At 48.3% G+C, this 12,273-nt stretch overlaps 1 pseudogene across 1 annotated transcript; it reads right to left on the reverse strand.

The window, feature by feature from the left end:
- Positions 1-3,588: 3,588 nt before the first annotated feature.
- Positions 3,589-4,170, reverse strand: LOC309394385 (trafficking protein particle complex subunit 4-like; annotated as a pseudogene). The gene has a single exon. The product of its transcript is annotated as a trafficking protein particle complex subunit 4-like (transcript).
- Between the last annotated feature and the right edge of the window lie 8,103 nt (positions 4,171-12,273).

Genomic DNA, 12,273 nt, shown 5'->3' on the forward strand with positions numbered 1-12,273 from the left:
CTGTCACCTCGGCCGAACTGGGCACCTGGGCCGCACATACCTGCCGGGTGTGGTCGACGCATTGCAAGGACGGGAATGAGATCCGATTCTTTGACCAGTAGATCTGAGGGTCATGCGCCCGCAGCCAAGCCAAGCCCAACACCACGGGGAAATGCAGACCCGAAGTCACATAAAATTGGATGGCCTCCTCATGCTCCCCGAGGATCAGGCACAAAGGCTGCATGGCGGCCTTGATAGGCCCAGACAGAAGCACCCGGCCATCAATGGTCTCAAGACGCATTGGTGGGTCCACCGGACACAGAGGGACATTGTATTTTGTCGCAAACGCCCCATCCATAAAGTTCGTGGTAGCCCCGGAATCGACCAAGGCATGGGCCGGAATTCCGTGGTAGCCCCGGAATCGACAAGGCATGTGCGGACTACCCAACAAGAGAATGTGCGCTGCTAAAATCATGTGCCTTGGAGACCCCTCCACCTCGGTTTCGGCTTGCGCCAGACCTAAGGACTTCCTCAGATTGGGCCCCGCCCGTTTCCCGACACGTTGCTGAGGGGAGGCCGCAGTATGCACAGCCCCCCTACCCTTTTGGGGGCAAACCAAAGCCAAGTGTCCAAGATCCCCACAGTAGAAACACAACCCCCCTGCACGCCGTCTGTCCATCTCCGTGCGCAACAAGCGGGGTTTGGCAGCACCCAACTCCATGGGCTCCTTCCGTGCAACTGCAGTCTCTTGAGGGACCGGTACCCTACTGGTCTCCTGGGACACGCGGCGAGGCCTCCGCCTCTGCAGCCGGGCGTCTATCCGGAGGCACAAGTGGACCAACGCGTTGAACGTCGGTGGCCTGTCCACCCTCACCAGCTCATCCTGCAGGTCATCTGACAGCCCGTCCTGAAAAGTGTCCATGAGGGTAGGCTCATTCCAGGCTGAGTCCTGACTAAGAAGCCAGAATTCACTGACATAATCCTGCAAAGAGCCACGTCCCTGTTGCAAAGACTTAAGGAGTCTGGTGGCTGTTTCCTCCTTAATGGGATCCTCAAACATCAGCCTGAGATGGTTACAAAAATCCTGGAAATCGTCCAGCAGAGGACTTGGCTGAGAGAGCAACGGAATGGCCCACCGAGCTGCTGTGCCTGAGAGCAAGCTGATAATAAATCTCACCTTCGTCCGGTCGGTGGGAAAGTCCTCCGCTCTCAAGCTGATAAACAGCTGGCATTGTCCCAAGAACGCTGCAAACATCGCTTGTTTGCCATCGATCTTGTCTGGTGTAGCCACTGGGCATTTCCTCCTTGGCTGGGGGGCGGGTTAGCAAGCCCCTGGAGCTGAGAGACCTGACCAGCCAGCAAAGCAATCTGTTGAGCCAACTGGGCATTCTCAGCCTGGAGGTGCTCCATTGCAACTTAATGGAGTTTTGTTTGGGGCAGGAATCAATCTGTTCTGACCCCCCCTCGCTCTGGTATACCAAGTCACTCCGACACAAAGTCTCTTCCAGATGTTTATTGACATACAGGTTCCACCTTGGCAGCAATCCAGCCTGCCAAGGTCAAGATAGCACTCTGGGCAGCAATCCAGGTAAACCCTTTGGCAGCAATCCAGCCTGCCAAAGTACGACACAGATCTGAGCTTCTCCAACTCCAATGATCAGTTGATTCCTGCAAAGGGTGTGTCCACAAGCAGTCCCTTTATAGTCTGGAGAGGAGTCTAATGATCAGCAGCTGAGAGCAATTACCTCCTGCTCAATTGCTCCTTACGCCGGGTAGCACGCCGGTAACGAGCATCTAATAGCTCACTGCTGATGTCTGACTCACTGTCCTGTGACTCCTCCCCACTGCTCCAAGGCATGACATCAGGAGCCCCCTTCCTTTGGCTTTCACCACTGCTCCATGCCTCAGGCACCCCCTGGTGGCCAACCAGCCTCTGTCCAGGGTCCTCCACATCCTCCTGAGCTGACTCAGAGGGACCCTCGCTGTCGGAGTCTGGTGGCAACTCCAATGGCTCCTGCTGGGCCACAACACTTGTGTAATACCAAGTGGTGCATCCCTTCTGAGGGGGACTCCTGTGCATATTCCCCATGGCACAAATATCCTTGTTTTGATCATTGGTTGTTGCACAATAGGATATCTATAAATGCAGGGATGTATCCTCTTCAGAGCAGGAAAATCCAGGGGTGGCCACAGGGACCACATATTAGCGCACTTTGTTATAGTTTCAACTCTACTGAGTGCACATTTGAGATCTGTGGGAAAAAGGTTACCATGAGACGAAGTACAGGCAACCCACTACCTCCATATCTTAAGCCTGTAGCACAAACATGGGACCAAGCAACAGTTGAGGAAGTTTTCACCTTTGCACCTTCAAATTTTATATTTGGTATTACTGCTCCACAAGGGTCATACTTTATTTGTGGTCACACAGTATATTGTAAGCTTCCCCCTGGATGGAGGGGCAGATGCTATGTGGGTGCCATATTTCCCAGCCTTTTGCCTGTGATGGAATCTCAGAACCTTCAGGGATCTGAGTTGCCCCTTCCCTCTCCCCAGCACAAGTGTGACATCTTGATTAATGCCACATCTCTGACCAGTGGGTGGAATCGGTTTTTTGGCCAACTTATCCCTCAATTAGATATCAACATGCTGTGGGAACAATGCAAAAGATTCTCTTTGCTTCTCAAATTCACTGCTAATGCCACCGCTGTAGGATTGGAAATAGTGGAGCTGAAATTTATGCAACAAGAACTACTGTTTTACAAAACAGATTGGCTCTTGACATAATACTTGCTAAAGAGGGTGGGGTCTGCAAACTCATAGGATCCTCTTGCTGTGTATATATACCCAATGAAAATCACAGTTTGTTTAACAACATCAATAAACTTTGTCAGGCTGTAGTAGACTATAAAACAGGTCGCATCACCCCTTATGGATCCTTCACTGAGGAAGGGTTCTTGGGAGTGTTCAGTGGGATGTCTTCCGGTTTAGGAGGGAAGATCTTACTTTTCCTGATATCCCTTTTGGCCATGGTGTTTCTTTCATGCATCATTATTACTGTGGTCAAGTGGTGTGTATCTACCATTGGACCAAAGGCTACTCCTGTTCCTCTTATGACTGTTACTGCTCAAGTAATAGCTGGAGATGTGGGAAGTTGCTCTTTGTTGGAGGTTAGCAGGGTACCTTCAGCCAGATCACTCTCCTCTGAACTCTCAAAGAAGTCTGTACACTCCACATAGGAGGCTAGGGCCTCTCTCAGTGCCTTTGTAGTGTCTAATGACCCTGACTATGTTACCATGAAAAAGGGTGTTACTTCCCAGCCAGACCATGTTGGCCATGGAGAAAGGTGTTATGCTGCCATGAAGAAAGGTGTTGATTTCCAGCCAGACTAAGTAGCCTTTAGCTTGATGCTTTCTCATATCACCAGCATTTCAGCTTGTAACTATATAATCTTTTTTAAAGAATATTTTATTTCTGCATGCAATAAACAAAGTGCCAATCATAAACTAAATAAATACATGTAGCCAACAAGGTTTCCTTCTAACTTTCAGCAGCATCGGTTGTCCAAACAAGGACAGGTAGAGGGCTGACTCTGGAATTGCTGGGAAGCCTTTCAGGTCCCAAGATCCAAACAGTCCGTTGGGCAACTGAAGTGGAAGAACTTCATCCTATAACCCTGGGACAAAGGGGCCTGCCTTCTCTGCCACCTCCAGGGCAAGTTTCAAGTTTTGATCAAATAGCTCACATCTGATGGGCATCTCCAGAGAGTAGAAGGGGTTTTTCAGGGTGAAGTCCAAGTAGATCTCATAGATCTTGCGCAGCAGAGCCTCGATGCTGGACTGTCGCGGGTTGGCCAGCACCATGAACTTCATCCCTGTCAGCGTCTGGAAGCAGTGCAGCTTGAAGGTGTCTGTCTCTAGCATCTCGATGACGGAGCTGCCCTGCTCGGGGGGAGAGCTGCAACCCAATGGAGAAGAGTGAGTGGAACATGGAGGCCAGCAGCAGCTTCTTGTTGGAGGAGAGCTGCAGGCGGCTGAAGCAGATGGCCACCAGGTAGTTGGCTGGGTTGCCCAGGAACTCATGAATGTCCTTCCCGTTGGCGGTCAGGCGCCTGTGCACATCGGCGCCATTGATGGCCAGGACGGCGTGGCCCACACAAATGCTGTCATGCTGCCTGAAGGCCACGAGAATTTAGAGAAGGCTAATTCTCTGTGTGATGACACCTCAATCTATTGCAACAACCCAACAACTTCCCTTTGTATAAATCAAGTTTCCTGATGAGCTGCAAAAGATGATCCACTTTCCCTTATAACCTTGAATATATTCTGTTCCATCAAAAGACCAACTCTTTTTTGACTATATATCACAATCTGACATCCTCTTTTTACAGGAAACATGGGCCTCTGCAGAGATACAGTTAGATGGTTATTGGGTTAACTCAATCCCGGCTGTCCCAAGCAAGGTGTGTAGGAGACCTAAAGGGGGTATTGTGACATTAGTTAATACATCCTTGCAATTTAAATGTTTATCACTGCCACCTTTCCGGCCATGAGTTGTGATTACCTTAATTTTATTTAAACAGATGGAGATTTTGCTTTTTAATATCTATATTCCTCCACTTAATAAGAATAATTTGATCAACAAGATTTGGGACAGCATAGAAGTTTTTATTCTTGGCTGCTCAGACAAATGCCCCACAGCAGCAATAATTATAGGGGGGATTAAACGCTAGGATGGGACCAAATGATCAAGCATTATTTAATCAATTTAAGATCCACTATGATGAGAATGTACTAGGAGAACCCCTGCATTCCAGACAATTTAAAGACCCTAAAGCAAATCAGGAAGATTTGTGTGTAAGACAGATGACTGTATATTTGGACTTTTGCATCCTTCTTGCTTAAAAGCTTGTGCTGACCAACTGGCCCACATCTTCACCCGCATCTTTAATAAATCACTAGAGATGTGCTATTTTTCTTTTTGCTTCAAATATTCTACTATCATCCCAATGCTGAAGAATCCCTCCATCAAGGAACTAAATGATTTCAAACCGGTTGCTCTAACATCTATAGTTATGAAAACCTTTGAAAGGCTAGTGCTGGCCCCACTGAAAACCATTCACGGATCCACTGTTAGAGCCTTTGCAATTTGGTTACCGAGCAAATAGATTGACAGATGATGCTGTTAATATGGCTCTGCACTACATCCTACAACATCTTCAATCTCCAAAGACTCAAGGGTCCTCTTTGTAGACTTTAGTTCAGCATTAAATACCATCAGCCCGGACATTCTTCTAATTAAACTAAATCAGCTAGCGGTACCTGAACACACTTGTCAGTGGATCACAAGTTTCCTAACAAACAGGAAGCAGCAGGTGAAGCTAGGCAAAATCACATCAGATACCTGTACAATTAGCACAGGAGCCCCCCAGGGCTATGTGCTCTTTCCACTTTTCTCTATATACCAATGACTGCATCTCAAATGATTCATCTATTAAACTACTGAAGTTTGCAGATGATACAACAGTGATTGGTCTCATTTGAGACAATGATGAAACTGCATACAAATGGGAGATTGAACAACTAGCCCTGTGGTGCAACCAGAACAATCTTGAACTAAATACACTCAAAACCATAGAAATGGTACTAGATTTTAGGAGAAACCCTCCTCTACTTCTACCTTTTACAATAATAGACAATACAGTATCAATAGTAGAGACCTTCAAATTTCTAGGTTCCATCATATCTCAAGACTTAAAATGGAACATCAAAAAACATTAAAAAAGGACAATAAAGAATGTTCTTCCTGCACCAACTCAGAAAGCTCAAACTGCCCAAAGAGCTGCTGATTCTATTCTACAGAGGAATTATTGAGTCTGTCATCTGCACCTCTATAACTGTCTGGTTTGGCTCTGCACCAAACAGGACAGACACAGACTTCAACAGATAATCAGAAATTCAGAAAAAACAATTGCTACCAACATGCCTTCCATTGAGGACCTGTATATGGCACGACTCAAAAAGAGGGCTGTGAAAATGTCTACAAACCCCTCACATCCTGGACATAAGTTGTTTCAACTTCTACCCTCAAAACGACACTATAGGACACTGCACACCAGAACAACTAGACACGAGGACAGTTTTCTCCCGAATGCCATTATTTTGCTAAACGACTAATTCCCACAACACTGTCAAATTATTTACTAAGACTGTATTACTATTATTCTTCCCATCTTTCCTAGTACCTATCTCTTCCCACGTATGACTATAACCATGTTGATTGTATCTTTACAATTTATATTGTTTTATTTGTTTCCTAGTATGATTTGATTGCTTATCAGTAACCTATGTGTGAAGTTTCCAAAAGATGACCTAATTAATTTATGAGCCTTGAGACAAAGTTCAAAAGAAATTCAGTAATTTATTAGGATCAACATTTTGGCACGTCCTTCTGCAGAGCCGAAACTAAATTTCTGATTAATGATCTTTGCACTTTATCCCTATCTCCCCTCCCCTCAGTCTGTGTCATAAATCATAACCACCAACAAAGTGCTGCAGCAGACTGTGAACTTTGCACCCCACACACTGGCTATAGAAATATGAGATCCGACTCTGGCTGAAGGTATGCATGGAATTCTCCCTCCAATGTCAACTTGATAATACTCATGGTAACGCTTTACAAGTTGACACTATGATGTCTATTACTAAATGTTGTATCTTATGATTCTTGATGAATATATTATATTTTATTTTTCTTTATGTACACTGAGACCATATGCACCAAAGACAAATTCCTTGTGTGTCCAACAGTGACGTGCGGTGAGGTTTATGACTGGTGAGGCACTGACACAGTGCTGGGTTTCAAATATTTTTAGACTTGTGGACTTCAACTCCCAGAATTCCACAGCCAGGCATGCTCAGTTCCAATTTAAAGCGACAACATTTGTTTTTCTCCTTTGCTCCTTCTTTCTTTTTCTTTTTCTTCTCCTTCCCCTCCTTCCTCCCTCTCTCCCTTCCTCCCTCTCTCTCAAACACACACACACACACACACACACACAGAAGTTGGATTGGACTATCTCTCCTACCCCTTCCCTCTCTCACTCACTCTCAAACAAACCCCCATACACGCAAAAGTTGGATTGGGTATCTTTTCCAGTGGCTTGAAAGCAGCTCCTCTGCCATCCCCCCCATTCCCCTGCTGCCTTTCCCAAACACCTCCACCATTGCAAATGCAGCCTGCTGTCTGGGTGGGAAATGCCTGGAACACAATAAAGCCCACCCACCACCTCCTGCTGGCAGGCTGGGGTGAGAGGAGAGGCAGAGAAGCCGGAGGGGAGCCGATCCGAGCCTTCCAAAAGAAAGAGGCTGGGGGGAAGTGTGTGTACTACAGCATGACTCTTTGCCTGGCTTCCTGCCTCCGCCTGTGGTCTCCTCAGTGCTCGCTTGTGCTCTCCCTCCCCAAGTGTAATTTGATTGCAGGCGGAGCCATGTTGCCTTTTCAAACTTGTAATCAGTGAAGCTGGGCTAGATTTTTATATAGTTTTATCCAGCTGTGTGTGTGAGAGAGAGAAATGAATGGGAGCCTGGGGAGGAAGTCACTACACTTGGGGAGGGAGAGCACCAGTGAGGAGACCACAGGAGGAGGCAGGAAGCCAGGCAAAGAGCCATACTGTAGCACACACACTGGCCCCACAACGTGGCTCTGCCTGCAATCAAACTACTCTTGGGGAGGGAGAGCACAAGCGAGCCAGGGTCCTTCCCTCCAGCCTTTGCCCAAAGCCCTGCACAGCACCAGGAGGATGAAGTTTGAATTCCTCCCCCTCCCTCCAACCCACACGTACCTTTTCCAGCTTTTTTTAACAGTTAAGCAGAGTCATCCACGGTGAGGCAGTAACTAGCTCAGCTTTTTCCTTTTACTTTTTTTTTCATGATGAGAGTGGTGAGGCTGTGCCTCACTTGCCTCACCTGACTGCACGTCACTGGTGTCCAATCACCCTTGGCCAATAAAGAATTATATGCTATGCTATGCTATGCTATGCTATGCTACGCTACGCTACGCTACGCTACGCTACGCTACGCTACGCTATGCTGTGGTAAACAGGAAGCGAGGATAACTTCTGAGAGAAATGCCAAATCTAACAGACAGATTTTAGAAATGACAAAGGAACATATGCTCATAATTTTAATTTAATTTATTTAATTTTATTAAATTTATAGACCGCCCCCTCTCCCCAAAGGGACTCGGGGCAGTGTACAGACCACAGTAAAAACAATATACAAAAATTAAATATTTTTAGAAACCCATAAAAACAGATTAAATAATAGGCTGTACAGTATAGTTAAAAATTAAAACAACCTAAAAACCTACCCCTAAACATTTTAAAAACAGGCTAGAGCAGTGGTGGGCAACCTTTTTTTTCAACTGAGCCAAATCTCGCCAAAACCACGATTGAAATTTATTTTGAGAGCCACATTTTTAAAACCGAAAATACATAGGATGGTACACTGTTTTTAGTTTCAATAAACTCTGGCATTTGAAGCATGCAAGTCTTAAAGCTGTCAAGTTACAAGATCCTTGCACCCCTAACCCTTTAGAAAAAAAAACCAGGGGTCTTCAAACCTGACAGCTTGAAGACTTGTGGACTTCAACTCCCAGAATTCTGAGAATTGAAGTCCACCAAGGGCATCAATCATATTAGCCCAGGGATCTGCAAAATTGGCTCTTAAGACTGGTGGACTTCAACTCCCAGAATTCTGAGAATTGAAGTCCACCAGTCTTAAAACAGCCAACTTTGCAGACCCCTGTGTTAGCCCAAAGCCTGGTGCTGGGCCTTGCTCCCCCATTGGTGAAGCCTCAAGAAGCGAAGAGGGAGAAAAAGAGACGGAGGCCAAGGAGCTTCCCCCCCGCCCCCTCCCAGCAAAAATCTAACCGGGGAGCCGGGCAGTAGCAAATTAGCCAATCATGCGAGGAAAGCGAGGTCTGACCAGGTGGGCAGCGAAACTCCAGGGCTCTCTGTTCTAATTCCCCGTGAAAACTGTTGCCTCTGAAGCGTTTGCTCTACTGTTTGAACCTTTAAGCGTCCCTTTCCCTTTTTTCTTTTCAACCCACAATGATTAGGGAGGATCCTGAAGTCGGGCGGGGACGAGAAGCGAGGAGGCAGAAAAAGAAACGGAGGCTAAGGAGCTTCCCCCCGCCCCCTCCCAGCAAAAATCTAACCGGGGAGCCAGGCGGGCAGTAGCAAATTAGCTGTCCGCCCGGCTCCCCTGTTAGATTTTTGCTGGGAGGGGGCGGGGGGAAGCTCCTTAGCCTCCGTTTCTTTTTCTGCATCCTCGCTTCTTGTCCCCGCCCGACTTCAGGATCCTCCCTAATCATTGTGGGTCGAAAAGAAAAAAGGGAAGGGGGAGCTTGTTTTGAAGTGCCCGAGAGGAGGGAGGGGAGCGGGCGCCCGGCACACAGAAGAGCTGCATTAAAATGTGTAAAGAGCCGCATGTGGCTCGCGAGCCGCGGCTTGCCGACCACTGGGCTAGAGGGACACAAAACTACAGTTAGGCCAGGCCAGCTAAGTTGAACAGGTGGGTCTTGAGTTTCTTACGGAAGGAGCGGAGATCAGTAGTTATTCTAATATCGGGGGGGGGAGGTCATTCCAGAGGGTCGGGCCCATCACAGAGAAGGCCCTGCTCCTGGGCGTCGCCCGCTGGCACTGCCTAGTGGACGGCACCCGGAGGAGTCCCTCTCTGTGAGAGCGAATCGGTTGCAGGGATGTATGAGGCAGGATGTGATCCCGCAAGTAGCTAGGTCCTGTGCCATGGAGCGCTTTAAAGATGATAGTCAACACCTTGAAACGCACCCGAAAAGCCACAGGTAGCCAGTGCAGGCCGCGCAGGAGAGGTGTTACATGAGAGTATCTTGTACCTCCCATAATTGCCTGCGCAGCCGCATTCTGGACCAACTGCAGCCTTTGGGTGCATCTCAAGGGAAGCCCCATGTAGAGAGCATTGCAATCGGGACATCACTAGCGCATGGGTGACTGTGTGCAGGGCGCTCCGGTCCAATAGGGGACGCAATTGGCGCACCAGGCGAACCTGGTGGAACGCCCCCCTAGTCACGGTCGTCACATGGTCATCCATTGACAGCCGGGCATCCAGGAGGACGCCCAAATTGTGTGCCCGCTCCACGGGGGCCAGCTGTTCGCCCCCGATGGCCAGTGATGGAACCCACTGGTTGAACTGGGGCACCGGTAACCACAGCCACTCCGTCTTGGAGGGGTTGAGCTTGAGTCTGTTACTGCCCATCCAGACCCTTACGGCCTCCAGGCACTGGGACATCATTTCGACGGCCTCGTTGGGGTGGTTTGGGGTAGATATGTACAGCTGAGTGTCATCAGCGTACAGATGGTACTTGACCCCGAAACCACGAATGATCTCGCCCAGCGGCTTCATATATGTGTTGAACAGGAGAGGCGAGAGGACCGACCCCTGCGGCACCCCACAAGTGAGCGGCCTCAGGGTCGACCTCTGCCCCCCCCGTCAGCACACATTGCGCTCGGCCAGAGAGGTAGGAGGAGAACCACCGCAAAACGGTACCCCTCACCCCCAACCCCTCTAGACGACGCAATAGGATACCATGGTCGATGGTATCAAAAGCAGCCGAGAGGTCTAATAGGACCAGGATGGAGGAGCAACCCCCATCTCTGGCCCTCCAGAGATCATCCACCAACGCAACCAGAGCCGTCTCCGTGCTGTGGCCGGGCCGGAAACCGGACTGGCGCGGGTCTAGATAATCAATTTCATCCAAGTGGCATGGGAACTGTTGTGCCACCACACTCTTTACAACCTTTGCCAAAAAGCAAAGGTTGGAGACAGGACGATAGTTAGCTAATATAGCTGGATCCAGGGAAGGCTTCTTGAGTAGGGGCCTCACCACCGCCTCTTTTAGGACGGATGGCAAGAACCCCTCTCTCAAGGAAGCGTTGACTAACTCCTGGAGCCAGCCTCGTGTGACCTCCCAGGATGCCAGTACAAGCCAGGAGGGACACGGGTCCAATAAACATGTAGTGGCTCGCAGTCGCCCACGCAACCTGTCCATATCTTCGGCAGCAACAAAGTCAAACTCCTCCCAGAATGGTCCCTCAAGACTCGCCTTTGGCGTCCCTCCTAGACCACTGCAGGAGACCCATTCACTGCGGATCTGAGCGATTTTGTCCTGCAGATATACCCCAAATTCCTCTGCTCTACCCTGCAAGGGGGCTTCCCGCGGCCTCTGTAGAAGGAGGGAGCAGGTCACCCGAAACAGGGCAGCAGGGCGGTTGTCTGCGGATGCAATAAGAGCAGCACAATATCGACGCTTGGCCGCTCTTAATGCCACAAGGTAGGTCCGTAAATAGGCTCTTACCTGTGTTCGGTCAGATTCAGAGCGTGAAGATCTCCATCTACTCTCTAGGCGTCTCTTGTGGCGCTTCATCACCCTCAGCTCCTCGGTAAACCAAGGGGCCTGGGTGGATCGCTGCTGCAGGAGAGGCCGCAAAGGCGCAACCCGGTCTAAGGCCCCGGCAGCCGCACTATTCCATGCGGCCACCAGGTCCTCCATCCGGGAGCGGGTCCGGACTACAGGAAGTGGCCCAAGCTCCATCTGGAACCTATCAGGTTCCATCAGGCGCCTGGGGCGGAACCATCTAGGACATTCCGGTTCCGCCTCCCCGCAAAGTATAACTATACTGCAGAGACCAGATACAAGAAAGAGGTTTGTCTTGTTAGTTGACCACAAGGCTTTTGATTAGCTTACGCAAAATGTAAGGTGAATGAATGTGCCAATACATTTGTTTATTGTAAAAATTCCTCAAAATAAGAAAGAAGCTTCTGTTGGAACTGAATTGAGAGAAACGGTAGTTCTAAATGTGAAAGGAAACAAATCATAGATAGATGATAGATAGATAGATAGATAGATAGATAGATAGATAGATAGATAGATAGATAGATAGATGATAGATAGATAGATAGATAGATAGATAGATAGAGACAGACAGACAGACAGACAGACAGACAGACAGATGTGTGTGTGTGTGTGTGTGTGTGTATTATCTATCAATCAATTAATCTAATCTATCTATATGAAATTACCTACATTGAGGGCACCATGCTTATGTAGCTTATTTACAAAATACACAGCTCTTTAGTCAGGCCAATTCAGGCATGGAATGTCAGGGCATGTTGGGCAGATATGCATATAGATTGCAGTTATTACACTGATGGCTCTAGATTTGTACCACTCATGCTTGTTGTGCTTTTAAGGTGTCCC

The sequence above is a fragment of the Natrix helvetica genome (assembly GCF_964273705.1).
Source record: "Natrix helvetica genome assembly, chromosome: 1".
Taxonomy (NCBI): domain Eukaryota; kingdom Metazoa; phylum Chordata; class Lepidosauria; order Squamata; family Natricidae; genus Natrix; species Natrix helvetica.